The 19930-nt window shown below is 42.3% G+C and overlaps 2 long non-coding RNA genes across 52 annotated transcripts in view; one reads left to right on the top strand and one right to left on the bottom strand.

The window, feature by feature from the left end:
* Positions 1 to 17243, bottom strand: part of LOC129621379 (uncharacterized) — a 454544-nt gene extending 437301 nt beyond the window's left edge. For 11 of the 50 annotated variants that reach the window (XR_008699285.1, XR_008699282.1, XR_008699299.1 and 8 more), the window contains exons 1-5: positions 16598 to 16824; positions 15458 to 15568; positions 14280 to 14367; positions 7761 to 8051; positions 6262 to 6430 (exon numbers count right to left, since the gene is read on the bottom strand). This is a non-coding gene — a long non-coding RNA (uncharacterized LOC129621379). Of the gene's footprint in view, positions 1 to 5729; positions 6123 to 6261; positions 6431 to 7760; positions 8096 to 14279; positions 14368 to 15457; positions 15569 to 16597; positions 16835 to 16966; positions 17092 to 17224 lie in introns of those variants that run through there. The other 39 variants (XR_008699266.1, XR_008699274.1, XR_008699295.1 and 36 more) reach the window with 22 other exon arrangements.
* On the top strand, positions 17078 to 19686 carry LOC129621382 (uncharacterized). 2 transcript variants are annotated; one of them, XR_008699318.1, is made up of 3 exons: positions 17078 to 17216; positions 18732 to 18932; positions 19436 to 19686. It is a non-coding gene; the product is annotated as an uncharacterized LOC129621382 (long non-coding RNA). The 2 variants fall into 2 exon arrangements; XR_008699317.1 differs by having other exon boundaries at positions 19302 to 19686.
* The last annotated feature ends 244 nt before the right edge of the window (positions 19687 to 19930 follow it).

Here is a 19930-nt window from a genome sequence, read left to right as displayed (position 1 = left end):
TTCTCCCTGGAACAAATGTTTTGCTTTCAACAAATAAGAATCTGAAAAAGAATAAATATGATTATATGAATAACTGAAAAAGAATAGATATGTGTATGTGTGTAACTGAATCATTTTTCTGTACACCTGAAATTAACACAACACTGTAAATCAAATATTCTCTGATAAAAATATCTCAGTAGAGTGCTTGGTGCTTGGGATGGAGTAAATGCTCAAATATACATTTTTTTTTTTTTCAGGTACTCCTTTTTGATCAGAGATGCCCTTCTTTCTCTTGTACACTGGTGTTTTGTTTTCCACGTTGAAATTATAACATACCCTAAAGACAGCAAATGCAAGTCCTAGGAGTCGCCTTGCTACAGCCATCAGCTGCGATCATATCAAGATGAATATATTGTCAGGAACCTGTAGGTAGCATTTCATTTACCCCACTCCCTCCTCTAAGACAGGCTCAGCCAGGGACTAGATTATTATGCAAGCTTTCTGGACCCACTCCAAATGTAGACTGCAACTACAATTCGAAGGGAAACTTATAAAAGGTGATAGGAAATAAACCTTCTACAGAACACTTTTTATTAAAAAAAAAATTAACCTTTTCAAAGTTTAATTCCATCCTATGTACCCATAAATAGACCAGCTTACAGGAACTAAAAGCTAATCCTATAGTAATAACACAAAGCTTGATATCTCATTCCACACGATCATTAATACTGCTTTAAACATCACAAGAAATCTCTTCGACTTCTTAAGCTTTGTAATTCATTTCTGTACACCAATTCAAGAAACCTCATTAATTTAGGTGGCCTTTTTGTGGTACATCTGAGGCACGCAAATATTTGAGATTTTTACCTTAGGTCAGAGATTAAGAAAAAATTAACTTTTCATTTTCAGGAAGGATTTATAAAAGTGAAAAAAAAAAAAAACCACTTTTGACAGTAACGTGTTTATGTCATCTAGTTCGAAAATAAAACAGGCTGCACAGACCATCGGAAGTAAAAACTGAAAGGAAAAAAGGAGAAAGCTTTATATAAATGGTAGAGGTATTTCTTATGAAAGAAAAAAAATCTGGTTACCTCTTCACCATTTTCTTCCATAACCCAGTTTCCATATTCCAAATGAGAGTAAGATGGAAGAGCTTTGATTTGGGAGAGGAAAAAAATCCTTTGAACACTGATCGACACGCGATTTGTGCAATTATTTTACCTAGATTTAACTCCCTCTTCTCAACTCTCTAGTCATTTGATTGACTGAGATGCTGTGCCCATTGAGCCGGTTTACAATTATCCTTAAACCAGCGAAACTTCAAAGGCTGTTCAATAGGTATTTTCCGTTCTTCATTAGAACTCGTAAATGTATAACCTGCACATAAACAAGTCACTCTGCCTAATTAAATGGAATCTCTTCGTCTCTATTAAAAATTTAGAAGTGCTGCCTGAGTATAAACATGTCATCTGAGAAGGGGGGAGGGAGCACTCCTGTAACATCCGTGCATAACCAACTGAATCTCTTGTAAGCGAAGGCACGTTAATAATAGCAGAGATGCACATAAATTTTTCTAATTATTTTACTATCAAGAAAGATTGTTTAAAGGTAAAGGATTTTCATTTTGGGCAGTTACCCCCTCAAGTATTATCTAAATAATATTTCTAGGGAAATGTAGTCTGGGTGCTTAAATTTACTTCAGAGATTATCACATAGCCTTTCCCCTACTTTCTTTTTCAAGCATCTGTGTCCTGGAAGAAATAATGGTGTTTTTCTCTAATATTTGTATTTAGCTTAGAGAATGAGTTGTTTGTTCTGTTTTTTTTGTTTGTTTGTTTTTTTAACCATACATCTAGAGCTAGAATTCTTAGGAAGATAATCCCTAAAAGCTGTTTTGGAAGTGCAAATGTGCCCAAAGTGTTTTGAGTTTGTATTGTTTGGCCTGTTGAAGAAAGCAACGGTTTTTAAACTCTGCCTTTTTTTTGAAAATTGATGTAGGAATTATAAAGCACCTCCAGCTAAACAAGCAGTTGAACTTGTGCTTCGAATTCACTTCCCAGGTTCCCAACATTCTTAAAAAAAAAAAAATCTCTTCATAAAGTTTGAAACAATATTTGTGACATTGAGCTTTATGTCAGAAGACCAGGCAGAAATGGTAGCGTGTAAATGTTTGAGGAGGCAGATGTAGATTTTTGAGCTGTGAGGTGTTTTGTTAGCACACCCTCTTGTGGGCAAACATTGTCAACACACTTTCTGTTCCACATCTTTTTAAAGAACAAGTTCAGCAATTCACGTAGTGTAATCCTGACAAAAATAAGCTGCAAGTCAGAGTTGGACCTTCTAGTTTTTTGTTCGGTTTTGGACCCTCTCCTGTTCTCCAAAAACAACGTATAATGCATTCACTCAAGAGAACAGGAAAACGTATGAGAGTTCTTAAATGTACGAGATCTCTTAACACATATGTGCACAAGTTACACACAGTATTCCTAGTCATCTGGGAAGAGAGAAATTCTTCTACCTGAAATGACACCCATCCCCAAATGTCCTTCAGCTGGCCGTGGAAGGGATGGCTTCTTTCCCAGCATCCACACCCCTGGCAGATACCTATCTATAGCATAAGGTTGACATAACAGCTGTAAGCCAGGTGGATGATGTCACCCATCACTGCCTAAAATGTCTTAAAATGCTGTGATGCAGACTGAACTCATCTGCAAGGAGAATATATATCCCCAGCGGACCAGGGGCCCAGCTGCCTCAGTCCTTGAGTAGAAGTAAGTGTAGCTTTTTGTTATATCTGCTCCAAAAGAGCTGCTGCTGCTAAGTTGCTTCAGTCGTGTCCAATTCTGTGCGACCCCATAGATGGCAGCCCACCAGGCTTCTCCGTCCCTGGGATTCTCCGGGCAAGAACACTGGAGACTGGAGTGGGTTGCCATTGCCTTCTCCAATGCATGAAAGTGAAAAGTGAAAGTGAAGTCACTCAGTCGTGTCCAACTCTTTGCGACCCCATGGACTGCAGCCTACCAGGCTTCTCCATCCAATGGAGTTTCCAGGCAAGAGTACTGGAGTGGGTTGCCATTGCCTTCTCCATCAAAAGAGCTACAGGTATTCAAATGAATGAAAAAATAGTGAATGGAGTAACTATACTCAGGAAGTTCCATAATTAGTTAAATATGTAAAATATAAACCATTTAAAAAACTAACATCATGGTACCTGGTCCCATCACTTCATGGCAAATAGAACAAGAAAAAGTGGTAACAGTGATAGATTTTATTTTCTTGGGCTCCAAAATCACTGCAGATGGTGACTGCAACCATGAAATTAAAAGACACTTGCTCCCTGGAAGGAAAGCTATGAAAAACTAGACAGCATATTAAAAAGCAGAGATACGACTTTGCCAACAAAGGTCCATATAGTCAAAGCTATGGTTTTTCCAGTAGTCATTTATGGATATGAGAATTGGACCATAAAGAAAACTGAGTGCCAAAGAATTGATTCTTTCAAACTATAGTCCTGGAGAAGACTCTTGAGAGCCCTTTGGACTGCAAGGAAATCAAACTAGTCAATCCTAAAGGGAATAACCCTGACTATTCATTGAAAGGACTGATGGTGAATCTGAAGTTCCAATACTTTGGCCACTTGATGCGACAAGCAGACTCACTGGAAAAGACCTTGATGCTGGGAAAGATTTGAAGGCAAAAGGAGAAGGGGCGGCAGAGGATGAGATAGTTAGATAGTATTACCGACTAAATGGACGTAAATTTGAGCAAACTCCCAGAGATAATGGATGACAGGGGAGCCTGCCATGCTGCAGTCCATGGGCTCACAAAGAGTTGGACACGACTTAACAACTGACCAACAACAAACCACTTCTGTGGTTTCAGAATGTTTTACCTAGAAGCTTCACTGAAAATCAGGATCTTTATAATAAATCCTGCCTTTGACCAGAAAATCTGGGTTAAGAAGCATTGAGAAATGAGACCTTCTCTTTCATACATTGGATTTTAGATCTTGAGGGGAGCCTGGAGATTATAAATTGCAAATTTGTCTCACCACAGGTTAAAAAATAAATAAAAGCCCACTGAGGTGTAGGGATATGCCCAAGGTCTCCTGGTAAAAAGCAACAAGCCCAGGACTAGAAGGCCATCTCCCAAGTACATAACTAGCATGGCCCATTCTCGTTGCAAAGAGCATCCTGGCACCTTGTGGAGGCCTGGGGTCCACAATCTAGCTCAGTGGTCCCTGAACTGCTACTAAAACTACTTTTCTGCTAATGAGTGGTCTGTCCTTGTTCTCGCCTCACCTTAAGAAATAAATGATATTCTTTCTTTGTGTTTAGTCTATGTTAGTTTGATTAGTATATGTCTTGGTGTGTTTCTCCTTGCATTTACCCTGTATGCGACTCTTTGTGCCTCTTGGACTTGACTAACTATTTCCATGTTGGGGAAATTTTCAACTATAATCTCTTCAAAATTTTTCTCATATCCTTTCTTTTTCTCTTCTTCTTCTGGGACCCCTATAATTCGAATGTTGGTGTGTTTGATATTGTCCTAGAGGTCTCTGAGACTATCCTCAGTTCTTTTCATTCTTTTTACTTTATTCTGCTCTTCAAAAGTCTTTTTCACCATTTTATCTTCCAGCTCACTGATTCGTTCTTATGCTTTGGATACTCTGTTGATTCCTTCTAGAGTATTTGTAATTTCAGTAATTGTGTTGTTTGTCTCTGCATGTTTATTCTTTAATTCTTCTAGGTATTTGTTAATTGATTCTTGCATTTACTCCATTTTGTTTTTTTGATCATCTTTACTATCATTATTCTGAATTATTTTTCAGGTCATTTGCCTATTTCCTTTTCATTTATTTGGACTTCTGTGTTTCTAGTTTGTTCCTTCATTTGTGTAGTATTTCTCTGCCTTTTCATTATTACCTTTTTTTAACTTATTGTGTTTGAGGTCTTCTTTTCCCAGGCTTCAAAGTTGAATTCTTTCTTCCTTTTGGTTTCTGCCCTCCTAAGGTTGGCCCAGTGGTTTGTTTAAGCTTTGTATAGGGTGAGATTTGTGCTGAGTTTTTGTTTGTTTGCTTTTCCTCTGAGGATAATCAGACAGGTAATCCTATCTGCTGGTGATTGGGTTTATATTTTTGTTTTGTTTGTTGTTTAGATGAGGTGTCCTGCAGGGGTGCTACTGGTGGCTGGGTGATGCCGGGTCTTGTATTCAAGTGGTTTCCTTTGTGTGCACTGTCACTATTTGATACCCCCTAGGGTTAGTTCTCTGGTAGTCTAGGGTTGTGGTACATATTCACAATGGAATATTACTCAGTCATAAAAAGGAACACATTTGAGTCAGTTCTGATGAGGTGGATGAACCTAGGGCCTATTATACAGAATGAAGTGAGTCAGAAAGAGAAAGATAAATATTGTATTCTAATGCACATATACGGAATCTAGAAAAATGGTACTGAAGAATTTATTTACAGGGCAGCAATGGAGAAACAGACATAGAGAATAGACTTATGGACACAGGGAGAGGGGAGGAGAGGGTGAGATGGAAAGAGTAACATAGATAGCCATATGTAAAATAGATAGCCAATGGGAATTTGCTGTATGGCTCAGGAAACTCAAACAGGGGCTCTGTATCAACCTAGAGGGGTAGGATGGGGAGGGAGATTGGAGGGAGGTTCAGAAGGGAGGGGATATATATGTATATACCTATGGCTGATTCATGTTGAGGTTTCATAGAAAACAACAGAATTCTGTAAAGCAATTATCCTTCAATAAAAAAATTTTTTTTAAAGAAACAAATGACAACCATATTCTTTAAAACAAGACTAGCAGCCATTGCAAACCACAACCAAACTCAATACAACAGTGAATACAACATCCTCCCCAGAAATGTCCAGAATTCCCAGTCCATCTGGGGTCATGTACTGTGGGGGCTTCCCTCGTAGCTCAGTAGGTATAGAATCTGCCTGTTGTGCAGGAGACCTGGGTTTGATCCCTGAGTTGGGAAGATGTCCTGGAGAAGGGAAGGGCAACCACCGCAGTATTCTTGCCTAGAGAATTCCATGGACAGAGAAGCCTGGCAGGCTGCAGTCCATAGGGTCGCAAAGAGTCATACTGTGGAGCTCATCAGCCAAACCTTTTCTACAAAATGGAATTAGAGTACATAAGGGAACCAGTAATGTGCCATTTTTATTATAAACGCTAGTGTTAATACTCCTCCATGACTGACTTTATAGGATATTGGTCATTCATGAAAATAAAAGCCCACAGGATGACTCACCGAAGTAAAAGAACTGAAGAGGGGCATCATCAGTTGCCCCCAGCTGATGATACATTACATGCAGATGTGTACATAGCAGAGCGGTTCTCTGAGGTTGATGGAAATCCATGAAGATCTGATGTGGTGGTGGTCATAACAGAGACGCCCACAAGATGGCACTCTTCTTTACCTTTAATTCATAAGCCAAAAAGAGGAATTTTCCACAGTCTAACAATAAATGGGATATGTAGGTAACTCCATATAGTATCATGTTCAGTGTTGTAACATGCATCACAGTTATGAAAATCTTCCCCTCACCTCACTGAGGATGAGGTTTGTGTTGATGGAAGACAGAAAGGCCTGGAAAGATGAGTGTTGGTGCTCTGAGGAAATGCCAGGCCTTGGGAGAAAGGGTATGCTGGGGTTGGGGTGTGTGTGTGTGTGTATCTCTGTGTGGGTGTGTGTACCACATGCTTCCATATTTTTCCTAAAAGGTGAGTTCTGTCTTAAAAGTATGTTAATTAGACAGACTGCCTACTGTCTTAAGAGTTTTCTATCTTCAAGGCCAAAATAGAGGCTCTCCAACTACTGTGCCTTGCTCCACAAAGCTCCCTCTGAAGAAGCCTTTCCGTCTTGGTCACATGCACACACAGAGCACTCCCTCTCCTGTGCTGGGAGTGCAGGAACTGCCAAGTTCTCTTTAGTAGGTGGAAGATAACATCTGACTTGGCAGGAAGATGGATAAGCGAAAATAATAGATGGACATTATCAGAAGACCTCAGTGACCAGGCCAGAGCTCTCAAAGCTCACTTTCACAGCACTCCAGTTTCACAAACTAGATAGAAATGTGTTGCCAATTAAAAAAAAAAAAAAAAAAAAGCTGGCTTTTAAACAAATGGTCCTGGAACAACTGAATGTCTACACACAAGATAGACCCTAAGCACAGACCTGGCATGCTGCAGTCCATGGAGTTGCAGAATTGGACATGACTTAGTGACTGAACAACAACAAAGCATAGCTTACTCTTTACACAAAAATTAACTCAGAGTAGATCGTAGGCCCCAACATAAAATGGAAAAATACAAAAACTTCTTAAACATGGAAGAGAATCTACATGCCTGTGGATTTGGTGATGAATTTTTAAATACCAATAACACGGTCGAAAAGAAAAATTAGTTGGACTTTATCAAACTTAAATTTCTGCTCTATGAGAGACACTGTTAAGAAAATGAAAGCTAAGCCACAGACTAGAAAGTATTTCCAGAACACGTACCTGATAAAGGGCTAATATCCAAAATATGAAAGAACTCTTAAAAGTCAATGATTTAAAATAAAGAATTAAAAGGAGTCAAAAATCTGAGCAGACCCTCACCAAAGAAGATATAGATGGCAAACAAGCATATGAAAGGTGCTCAATCAGTTCAGACCAGTTCAGTCGCTCAGTCGTGTCCGACCCTTTGCAACCCCATGGACTGCAGCACGCCAGGCCTCCCTGTCCATCACCAACTCCCAGAGTTTACCCAAACTCATGTCCGTTGAGTCGGTGATGCCATCCAACCATCTCATCCTCTGTCGTCCCCTTCTCCTCCCGCCTTCAATCTTTCCCAGCATCGGAGTCTTTTCCAATGAGTCAGCTCTTCGCATCAGCTGGCCGAAGTATTGGAGTTTCAGCTTCAACATCAATCCTTTCAATGAACACTCAGGACTGACCTCCTTTAGGATGGACTGGTTGTATCTTCTTACAGTCCAAGGAACTCAAGAGTCTTCTCCAACACCACAGTTCAAAAGCATCAATTCTTTGGCATTCAATACTACTGGTCATTAGGGGTTTGCAAGTGAAAACAACAATGAGATACTATTACAAGATGATTAGAATGACAATATCCAAACAAAAAACTGACAATACCAAATGCTGGCAAGAAAGCAGGGTGCGGGAACACTCACGCAGTATTGATGGAAACACAAAACGGTACAGCCACTGTGAAAGACATTTTGGTGGTTTCTCACAAAACTAAACATAGCCTTACCACCTGACTCAGCAATTGTATTCCTAAGAATTGTGTTCCAAGATGGCATCATCGATTCGATGGACACTGTCAAAAACTGGAAGTAACCAACATGTCCCTTAACAAATGAAAGGATAAATAAACTGGGCTACCTCCACACAATGAAGCATTCCTCATTTGATAAAAACAAACAAGGAATCAAGTCATTGAAAAATATGGATTTATCTTAAGTGCATATCACTAAATGAAAGAAGTCATTTTGGGAGAGCTGCCTACTATATGGTACCAAATATATAACGTTCAGGACAGGAAAAAATATAAACCCGATAAACATATCACTGGCTGCCAGGAGTTGAGGGGGGAGGTGAGGTTGAGGAGGTGAAGTGTGGAGGATTTGTGGGGCGGGGGTGGAGGGTAATTCTATGTGATACTGTAAAGCAGATGCAAACTGGGGGAAAAAAATATTTAGAAGATTACAGAATGGAATAAAAAGTATGATAACCCAACTGTTAGGTCCACAAATCAAGGCAAATTGGAAGTGGTCAAACAGAAGACGGCAAGAGTGAATGTTGACATTCTGGGAATAAGTGAAATAAAATGGACCAGAATGGGTGAATTTAACTCAGATGACCATTATATCTACTACTGTGGGCAAGAATCCCTTCAAGGAAATGGAGTAGCCCTCATAGTCAACAAAAGAGTCCAAAATGCAGTACTTGGATGCAATCTCAAAAACGACGGAATGATCTCTGTTCGTTTCCAAGGCAAACCATTCAATATCATGGTAATTCAAGTCTATATCCTGACCAGTAATGCTGAAGAAGCTGAAATTGAATGGTTCTGTGAAGACCTACAAGACCTTCTAGAATTAATACCCAAAAAAGATGTCCTTTTCATTATAGGGGACTGGAATACAAAAGTAGAAAGTCAAGAAACACCTGGAGGACAGGCAAATTTGGCCATGGAGTACAGAATGAAGCAGGGCAAAGGCTAAAAGAGACTTTTGCCAAGAGAACACACTGGTCATAGCAAACACCCTCTTCCAACAACACAAGAGAAGACTCTACACATGGGCATCACCAGATGGTCAACACCAAAATCAGATTGATTATATTCTTTGCAGCCAGAGATGGAGAAGCTGTATACAGTCAACAAAAATAAGACTAGGAGCTGACTGTGGCTCAGATCATGAACTCCTTATTGCCAAATTCAGACTTAAATTGAAGAGAGTATGGAAAACCACTAGATCATTCAGAAATGACCTAAATCAAATCCCTTACGATTACACAGTAGAAGTAAGAAACAGATTTAAGGGACTAGATCTGATAGACAGAGTGCCTGATTATCTATGGATGGAGGTTCCTGACATTGTACAGGAGACAGGGATCAAGACCATCCCCAAGAAAAAGAAATGCAAAAAAGCAAAATGGCTGTCTGAGGAGGGCTTACAAATAGCTGTGAAGAGAAGAGAAGTGAAAAGCAAAGGAGAAAAGGAAAAATATATCCATTTGAATGCAGAGTTACAAAAGAATAGCAAGGAGAGATAAGAAAGCCTTCCTCAGTGATCAGTGCAAAGAAATAGAGGAAAACAATAGAATGGGAAAGACTAGAGATCTCTTCAAGAAAATGAGAGATACCAAGGGAACATTTCATGCAAAGATGGACTCAATAAAGGACAGTAATGGTACGAATCTAACAGAAGCAGAAGATATTAAGAAGAGGTGGCAAGAATACACAGAAGAACTATAGAAAAAAGATCTTCACGACCCAGATAATCATGATGGTATGATCACTCACATAGAGCCAGACATCCTGGAATGTGAAGTCAAGTGGGCCTTAGGAAGCATCACTATGAACAAAGCTGGTGGAGGTGATGGAATTGCAGCTGAGATATTTCAAATCCTAAAAGATGATGCAGGGAAAGTGCTGCACTCAATATGCCAGCAAATTTGGAAAACACAGCAGTGGCCATAGGACTGGAAAAGGTCAGTGTTCATTCCAATCCCAAAGAAAGGCAATGCCAAAGAATGTTCAAACTACTGCATAATTGCACTCATCTCACATGCTAGCAAAGTAATGTTCAAAATTTTCCAAGCCGGGTTTCAACAGTACGTGAACGGTGAAATTCCAGATGTTCAAGCTGGTTTTAGAAAAGGCAGAGGAACCAGAGATGGAATTGCCAATATTCGTTGGATCATCAAAAAAGCAAGAGAGTTCCAGAAAAACATCTATTTCTGTTTTTTTGACTGTGTGGATCACCAGTGGAACTGTTGAAATTCTTAAAGAGATGGGAATATCAGACCACCTGACCTGCCTCTTGAGAAATCTGTATGCACATCAAGAAGCAACAGTTAGAACTGGACATGGAAGAACAGACTGGTTCCAAATAGGAAACAGAGTACGTCAAGGCTGTAAATTGTCACCCTGCTTATTTAACTTATATGCAGAGTACATCATGAGAAACGCTGGACTGGAAGAAGCACAAGCTGGAATCAAGATTGCCGGGAGAAATATCAATAACCTCAGATATGCAGATGACACCACCCTTATGGCAGAAAGCAAAGAAGAACTAAAGAGCCTCTTGATGAAAGCGAAAGAGGAGAGTGAAAAAGTTGGCTTAAAGTTCAATGTTCAGAAAACTAAGATCATGGCATCTGGCCCCATCACTTCATGGCAAATACATGGGGAAACAGTGGAAACAGTGGCAGACTTTATTTTTTTGGGCTCCAAGATCACTGCAGATGGTGACTACAGCCATGAAATTAAAAGACGCTTACTCCTTGGAAGAAAACTTATGACCAATCTATGCTATGCTAAGTCATTTCAGTCGTGTCCGACTCTGTGTGACCCCATAGATGGCAGCCACCAGGCTCCCCCATCCCTGGGATTCTCCAGGCAAGAACACTGGAGTGGGTTGCCATTTCCTTCTCCAATGCATGAAAGTGAAAAGTGAAAGCAAAGTCGCTCAGTCGTGTCCGAGTCTTAGCGACCCCATGGACTGCAGCCTACCAGGCTCCTCCATCCATGGGATTTTCCAGGCAAGAGTACTGGAGTGGGGTGCCATTGCCTACTCCTGACCAATCTAGGTAGCATATTAAAAAGCAGAGACATTACTTTGCCAACAAAGGTCCATCTAGTCAAGGCTATGATTTTTCCAGTAGTCAGGTATGGATGTGAGAGTTGGACTATAAAGAAAGCTGAGCACCAAAGAATTGATGCTTTTGAACTGTGGTGCTGGAGAAGACTCTTGAGAGTCCCTTGGACTGCAAGGAGATCCAACCAGTCCATCCTAAAGGAAATCAGTCCTGGGTGTTCATTGGAAGGACTGATGTTGAAGCTGAAACCCCAAGTTTGGCCACCTGATGCAAAGAGCTGACTCATTTGAAAAGACCCTGATGCTGGGAAAAATTGAAGGTGGGAGGAGAAGGGAACGACAGAGGATGAGGTGGTTGGATGGCATCACCGGCTCAATGCAGATGAGTTTGAGTAAACTCCAGGAGTTGGTGATAGACAGGGAGGCCTGGAGTGCTGCAGTCCATGGGGTCACAAAGAATCAGACACGACTGAGTGACTGATCTGAACTGAACCCAACTGTATCACAAATGTATGAAACAACTTTATTAAATAGGCTGGCGTGGGTGGGGGGAATAATGCTAATCCTGGTAACTCTGAAAATGAGTAGAATCTATAACACCAAAGGAAACAGAAACTGCACACAGCATTTTACTCTAGTCAATAAAGACTTTTCCTTGGGGATACGGGTTAATAATTCTAGTATCTATACACATATACTGGAATTAAACAACTAAGTTAAAGGATGGCAGATGACAGGAACCAGATTTCTCATTGTTGGAGCATGAATTTACAGATAAAGAAGGGGAGATGGCTAGAATGAGCCATGCAGTGGTGGACTGGAGCTGGTGATATTAGTATGCACTCATACTTAGCTTAATACACATAGATAGTTACATACAGAAAATTTTATAGGCATGTGTAGATACACAGATAGGGCTTCCCTCACAGCTCAGTTGGTAAAGAATGTGCCTGCAGTGCAGGAGACCCCGGTTTGATTCCTAGGTCAGGACGATCCCCTGCAGAAGGGATAGGCTACCCACTCCAGTATTCTTGGGCTTCCCTTGTGGCTCAGCTGGTAAAAGAATCTGCCTGCAATGTGGGAGACCTGGGTTCCATCCCTGGGTTGGGAAGATCCCCTGGAGTAGGGAATGGCTACCCACTTCAGTATTCTGGCCTGGAGAACTCCATGGACTGTATAGTCCATGGGGCTGCAAAGAGTTGGACATGACTGAGCCACTTTCACATATACACAGATTAGTATACCCACATATATTTCCTTGCTCTTTCAGCTGAGAGGACCTAGAAGCAATGCCATCCCCACAGCAGTGAGCATACCTAATGCCCAGATCCTGGCTTCTAATACTATTCTCCATGAAAGGAACCAGGGCTGCTTGGAGAAGTGGTCGATTCAAGGACTGGAGCAGGAAATATACAAGATGAGTTTGGAACATAGTGTAGCTCCAAGAAATAAAGAACTGCTGAAAAAAATTGATGTGTCATAGGGACACAGTGTTGTGGGAAACACACTGACTGAATCATCAGCATGAATTATTTTATGACAGGAAGCTCTGGTAAGGAACACAGAATTAACAAGCCACCACCAACCGGAAGAATCCAGGTCAAAGGTCAAAAGGAGACGCCACTTGTCCTACCACCTCCCAGAATCCTTCTTGCTGGCATCCACTTTGGCTGAGCAATGCATGCACCGTGAGGAAGGACCCTGAGTCAGAGAGACTGGCCAAACACAGCCCAAAAACTAACCCCATGACCATAAAACCCAAGACTGCGAGCCACGTGGCAGAGCAGTCCTCCTGGGTTCCCTTACTCTCCTGTTCTCGGCCCAGGTGCCCCTCCCCAATAAAGTCTCTTGCTTTGTCAGCACATGTGCTGAATGTGCTGAATTCTCTTTAGAAATTCATTTCTGAGTGTTAGAGAAGAGCCTCCTTTCAGGCCCCAGAAGGGGTCCCCTTTCCTGCAACAATAGGAGTCAACTGAAAGAGCTCCTAATGGCCAAAATGGGAACAATTGGAGCAAGAAAATTAAGTGGTGTTGGATTACAACCTAAAACATGAAATAAGTATCCATGAGGCCATACTGATATAAAGTACTAATTAAATAAATAAAAAAGGAAAGGAGACAAATCCACTCTGCGGAATTCCAAATAACATACAGATACTCCATCCTCAAGGAGATGGCACGTAACCCTGCACTTCTTAAGTCACTTCCTAAGTCACTTCCTTCCACAGAGGACAGCATGGAAACAAGAGGAAGGAGTAAGACAGACAACCGAAGACAGATGATCAACATTAACATCTAAGTGATGTTACAGTGATGGGAGGACCTTTGGTACAAGATGAGGAAGATGGCATCTTACCTCTGTAGACTTCCTCCAAAAATATACTAATCTAATCATGAGGAGAACATCAGACAAATTCCAACTGAGGAACATTCTACAAAATATCTGACCAGCAATCCTCAAAACTGCCAAAGTTACCCAAAACAAGAAAAGTTTGAGTAACTACCATATAAAAGAGCCTGAGAAGACACTACTACATATCATATCGTGGGTGGGATCATGGAACAGAAAAAGGACGTAAGGGGAAAACTCAATAACCTATGGATTTAAATTAATAACAATATATCAATGTTGGTTTATTCATTGTAACAAACATATCACACTCTCATGTTTTTAAAAAGGGAACACTGGATGTGGGAATACAGGTACTCTTTTACTATCTTCACAGTAATTTTGTAAATCTTAAACTATTCTCTAAGATTAAAAGTTTGCTATAAGAAGTGTTAATAGTCTTTTCCCATTTCACACACATGCACACGCACAAAATTAATGAACAGATTTTTCTTCCATTTTTATTAAAATTCTGCTGCAGAGGCAGTGGATAAGTTAATTACCAACTCTGTTTGAGTAAGAGAGTAAGAGATTTGGGTTCCACTTCTTACCGGCCATAAGATTTTGGGAAAGTCGAACTTGCTGAGCCTCAGTTCTCTCGTCAGTCAAATGGGCTCATGATACCTATTTCCAGGCATGCTAGAGGAATTAAACATCATAATCTATGTTAAACACATAACACAGCACTTGACACAGAGTTAGCTCAAGAGATTGCTGCTGTTACAAGCTAGCCAGTGTGGACTGATTGATAAAACAAACGTCCTGGTAGTATATAGATTTAAACAGAAAAACTCAGAACGTATAAAATCTCTATACTGGGTTCCTTATTGTGAAGGAGGGAATAACAGTTTTTCTCTTAACCCATCAAGCATCAATATCAGTGCCCAAAAAATATTCAATAGGTAATTACTCCAGGTTTAAGCAATACAATCTAATTCATAGAGAGCCAGGTTCAAGCAATACAGTCTAATTCAGAGAGAGCCAACCTCTATGGGAGAGATACGGGTTTTTTCCTTCTCTAATCAGCTCAGTCTGTCTCCTGGGCTCAGCCCACACTAACGGATCTTTAGTCTCTGGCTCTGTGGGTGCAGCCTGAAAAAGGTGCTTCCTCCCCTTTCCCTGTGCCTTCTTTTTTCTGCCTCTCCTCTTGCTCCTTCACTGCCTCTTCTCCCCAAACCTCCCTCCCATGCCTATCTGCAGAGACCCATCTCTGCTTCACGGTCAAGTCCAGAGACTAAAACCCTACACCCAGCAATGACTCAGGCCCACTAGCAAGCCTCCTTATATGCTACGAAACTCAGCGGGGACATTTATAAAGCTTTCATAACAATGTGGGGAAATGCTTATGTTTTATGTTCTCATATTTAGTGAAGGCAGGTCCCCAAACTTAATATACCTTGTGTTCTCTAATATCTTTAAACATGCATGGGGATTAAAAAAAAAAAAAGCTATACTAGACCTAAATGTTAACAATGGTTTTCACTGGATACCTGTTATTTTTACATGTTTTTCTTCATAATTTAAAAAATATTTTTCATGTTTTCTACATCATGTTACTATTACAGTCAGGAAAGAAACTTAGAGCTGTGGAGCCCACTGTAACAATTGCTTCTATTTGTCTAAAGCAGAAAGGTTACTTTTTAGGTTATACTGTATATGTGACAGTCAAGTTGATTTTATATGATTAAACTGTTTTTAAAAAAGAAAGAAAGAAAAAGAAGCAGCTTACAGAGGAGTTTCATTGTAAAAGGCCTCCTTCTACTCCTTGGCCCCAGCAAGGCAGGCTGCAGAACAGGAGGAGAGAACGGTTCAGGAAGAGCCACCATATACACTTCATTTCCTAGAAATATTTTACACACATATTTGTGAGGCATGGAAACTCTACATACATGATTATAAAATTCCCCATCCATAAACCTACTTCTCATTTATATAACACATTCTGTGATGTCCCCAGAAGTGACTCCTAGGAGCCTGGCCCCAGGAACAAGAGTGAAAGCCCTGCCTGGAGGTAAGACTCACCACGCTGGTTTAACACTTCCATCTGAAATAGACACCACACACTGCGGGCTTCTGGCCTTTTCCGTGTTTGCTGATCTTGTGGGACCAAAACTCCCCTGAATCTAGGTGGCCTGCTAATCCCTACAGTTTCTACGATTATCTTTAACTTCAGCCATCTGACTTACAGCAGCAGACCTGGATCTAGACACAGGCTACCCACTGGGCACCCCCAAATCTGTATTCTTTGTGGTAGAAAATGACTGATTGATTATTTAACTCACCTCTGAAAAGGGAGCCCTCATAAACCTTTGATATCTAAGCCAAAGTTTCACCCTAAAATATAGCTGACCCTTGAGCAAGACAGGTTTGAATGGCAGTTTGAACTGTGCTTACAGGTAGGTTTTTTCCAACATAAACAGTACCTGTGTTTTCACTATATAGATCTTTAATTAAGTGTGGGGGAAAGTGTGCATTCAATTAGAGATCACGCTATGCGGGATCCAAAGAACTAGGCCTTGAATATGGAAAAAAATAAAGGCAGGAGGAGAAGGGGACAGCATGAGATAGCTGGATAGCATCATCGACTCAATGGACATGAGTCTGAGCAAACTCCGAGAGACAGCGAAAGACAGGGAAGCCTGGCGTGCTGCAGGCAGTCCATGGGGGTCGCAAAGAGTCGACTGAACAACAACGAGGGCTTGAATTCGGATTCTATCTAAATTCTTTAAGCTTCCAGCTCTTAGGTGAATCGTGTACCAATTCCTTTGTTTTCAAGACAGCGATAGATAGAGCATGAGGGATTTCCATTCCATGGGAGATCAGCTCCCCTAGCCCACGCGTGGTTCAAGGGTCAAATGACCTATCTTACCTGGCTCTTCCAGTTAAACGTCTAGAATTTAGTTTCCAGTAACGTTGCCTATTGAGTTATCCTCAGGCACAGCGCAAAATTTCCCCGCCAGGCTGCTAGGATGGCGAGCGGCCCACAGGACGCCGAGCATGCAGGACTAAGCAGAGTTGTGATGAGTCTCACCTGCGGGAGGGCAGCCGTGGGCACTTGCACGTGGCGTGGGCGGAGCCACTCGCACCCTCACCCCCACCCAACTCCTTGGCAACCTGGGGCGTGCTCCGCTCGCTCCCCGCCCACCTCCCCGTGTGCTTCAGGCCCCGGCCCAGGGCTCTAGGCGAGGTTGCCTAGGGGACAGAGGGGCGCGTCCCGCCCACATAGCTTCTCCTTCACCTGCCCACTCGCCAGCAAGTGTGGTTCCTCCAGGGGAAGATAGGAGGCTTTCTACTTGGAATATCTTGAGGGTTGCTGCTGCAAAACGCATTTCACCAGAGAAGACTGAAACCAGAGAGCGCTCGTCAGCCAGTGTGGGAAATCAGTGCTCAAGAGCAGCTACGGTGCTGATGTTGAGCTAAATATCAGTGCTAAGCATCAGCTAAGGACCACGGCAGCTCAGATACAGTCGTGTTCCTCCACCTTGAAGGTACCTACCAAGCCCTCCAGTGCCAGTTCCTCGCCATCTGCGCCTGATCACACCCTGCTAAGTGTCTGGCGTGGGCCTCTCAGGCCGGCACGGCCCACCTGCACTACAGATGGATTCCGGGCGAGACAGCCCCATGTGGCTGATATCCGCTCCTGCTTCCAAGAAGCAACAGGCTTCATTGGTCTGAGAAAAGGGAGGCAAGGGCCCAGTCCACTGTGAGGCACGGATCTGGCATTAGCCAGCCCTCTGCATTGCTCACTTCTTGGAGACCAGCAGTTCCACCTGAAGGAGGCCTTCGATCACAGTAACAGAGGAGAACTGCAGTCTCCCCCAAAGTTGGCTTCCTGGGCCAGCCCTGCAGTGTGAACCTGAGACCCTATATCCCACGATCTTCTCCCGGCTCCCTGCTGCCTGGAGGACACAGCTGGCTCTTCGTGTAAAGCCCATGTGCAGACACTGAGCCCTGATGCACAGGGTTCCTACTGCACATTCCCTACCCCACCCAGTGGGCACCAGTGCCCACCTCCTGGACAGTCCCAGAGCTTAGCAGGAGCCCCATGGCCACAGCCCCATCCTGCTAAAAATGGGATGGGGAACCAGCCCAGCCCCAAGAATAGCTGTGGTTGATTTTTAAACTGATGGACATTTCATCCCAGCACAGTACTGAACTCACTGTACAGGCTGCCTCAGTGGGAGAGAGTGGCCACCAGGCTTGCAAACGTCAAACTGACCTAGAGGTTATGTTCTCAGAGGGAAGAAAGATCAAGTCGTTTCAAGAGTACAGCCTGTGCTGACCAACCACTGTTCTTCCAGAGCCCCTGCCCTCTCAGAATTGCCCATTCCTTGAACCTCAAAATTTGCCTTTCCATTTCAAGTACAAGGCAATAAATACTTGTATTCACATGGGAGAAAGCAGTTGCTAGACCAGGAGAAAAGACAGTTACAAAGCCAACTGATTTTGTAGGAAGCATGATTTCCACCTTATTTTGTTAACTTTGGTTGTCTCAGTCTCTGTCGCTTCAGGGTGTAAGCTGATCACCATCTAGTCAGGAAAGCAACCTGCAGGGTTTGTGGGAACATGATATACAAGCTGAGGGAGCCCTTTGGGCTCAGGAGAGGCAGGTTCTCTCAAAGGGGAGGGCTCTGGGGTGAAAGGAGGAAGCAAATAGTCTCTTCCTGGAAGAGCTGAGCCACGTGAGACTGAGTGGGATAGTGCTAAGTGGAAGACAAAGCTGGTGAAATATTCCATGCTCAGGCCAGCAAAGGCCTGGATTTCTATGTGCAGATTTGGAGGTCTTGGCCAAGGGAATAAACAAAGGATACAGAGGCTAGGAATAAGGCCAATGCGCATTCTCTGCATCTGTTCATATTAGAAACTAGATGTGAACTATGCAGAAAGCTCACATTAAGATAGAACTGGCAGTTATCCCACTGAAGAGCTGAGAAGTTTTGATTCCACCTCCTCCTCTGTTTCATCTATGCTCTGAAATAATTTTCTGTGGTTTGTTTTCCCAGCAATTTGGAATACACTATCCAGAGAGCATCCGTCGTCTTCCTTCTCTTGCTTGAAGATTCTAAATGGAACCCCTAACTTAGGCTCTTCAAAGCACAAAGTTAGATCTAAATCATGGAGCTCTGAAGTATCTGGAATACTTAGGATTTATATGGAACGAATATTGTAAATTATAAAATTTCAAAAGAGAAAAAAGTCAAGAGGTAAACATAAAAAGATTCCCTTCCAGCAATTCATCCTGGCATGGGGGCTGTCCTGGTGACTGAGGGAAGAAATAGTATTGAATCAGAGCAAGACTGGAAAGTAGATTTTACCATTAGGCAGGGCCTCATTCCCCCATTCACTACACCAGTCACTAAGCTGTTCCCAGATAGAACCAGTACTGTGGTGGGCAAGTTTTTAATTCCCTGCAAACACCCAGGCTCCCCCGTCAGAGGTCAGGACACTCCAGGCGCTGTGTGGATGTTGGTACTGTTCCTCATCCCTGGGCACTGCCGTGTTCAGTCTCTGAACCCCGCTGTCCCAGGGCCAGGCTGCTTGCTAAAGGCTAGTTGCTTCTTCCTTTACTCCAGAACCCTTCCCTTGAAGACAATCCAGGTATACATCTTCTTGAACAGGACTTTGGAAACTCAAAAGCTGCCTAAATCTTCCATGAAGCAAGGGGAGCCTGATTTTTACTGCCTGAACCTCGGTCTTCCCTTTTCAGGATGGGGAAGGAAACCTGCCTCTTGCTCTATCCTGATGAACTTACTGCCACGGAAACAAGAGCTCATTCTCAAAAGGTTGTCCTGCCAAAATGCTAACAGTGTGATTAGTTCTAGTTGGAGTTCCAGTTGATTCAGATTTTCTCCTTTATACTTTTCTGTAGTTTTGAACTTCCTATAGTGACTCTGCTGTCTTTTTCCTGTATGTCAGGAAAAAAGTACAAAAATAATAAAATTCCTGTTTTAAGGATTGTTCTTGTTGTTCATTTGCTAAGTTGTATCCAACTCTGTGACCCCATGAACTGCAGCACTCCAGACTCCCCTGTCCTTCACTATCTCCTGGATTTTGCTCAAACTCATGTCCACTGAGTTGGTGATGTCATCCAACTATCTCATCCCTGCCCCCCTCTTCTCCTTTTGCCTTCATTCTTTCCCAGCATCAGGGCCTTTCCCACTGAGTTGGCTCTTCGCATCAGGTGGCCAGTGTATTGGAATTT

This window comes from Bubalus kerabau, chromosome 10, assembly GCF_029407905.1.
Source record: "Bubalus kerabau isolate K-KA32 ecotype Philippines breed swamp buffalo chromosome 10, PCC_UOA_SB_1v2, whole genome shotgun sequence".
Classification (NCBI taxonomy): Eukaryota; Metazoa; Chordata; class Mammalia; order Artiodactyla; family Bovidae; genus Bubalus; species Bubalus kerabau.
The sequence above is the reverse complement of the archived record's forward strand: the minus strand, read 5'-3'. Positions and strand labels throughout refer to the sequence as shown.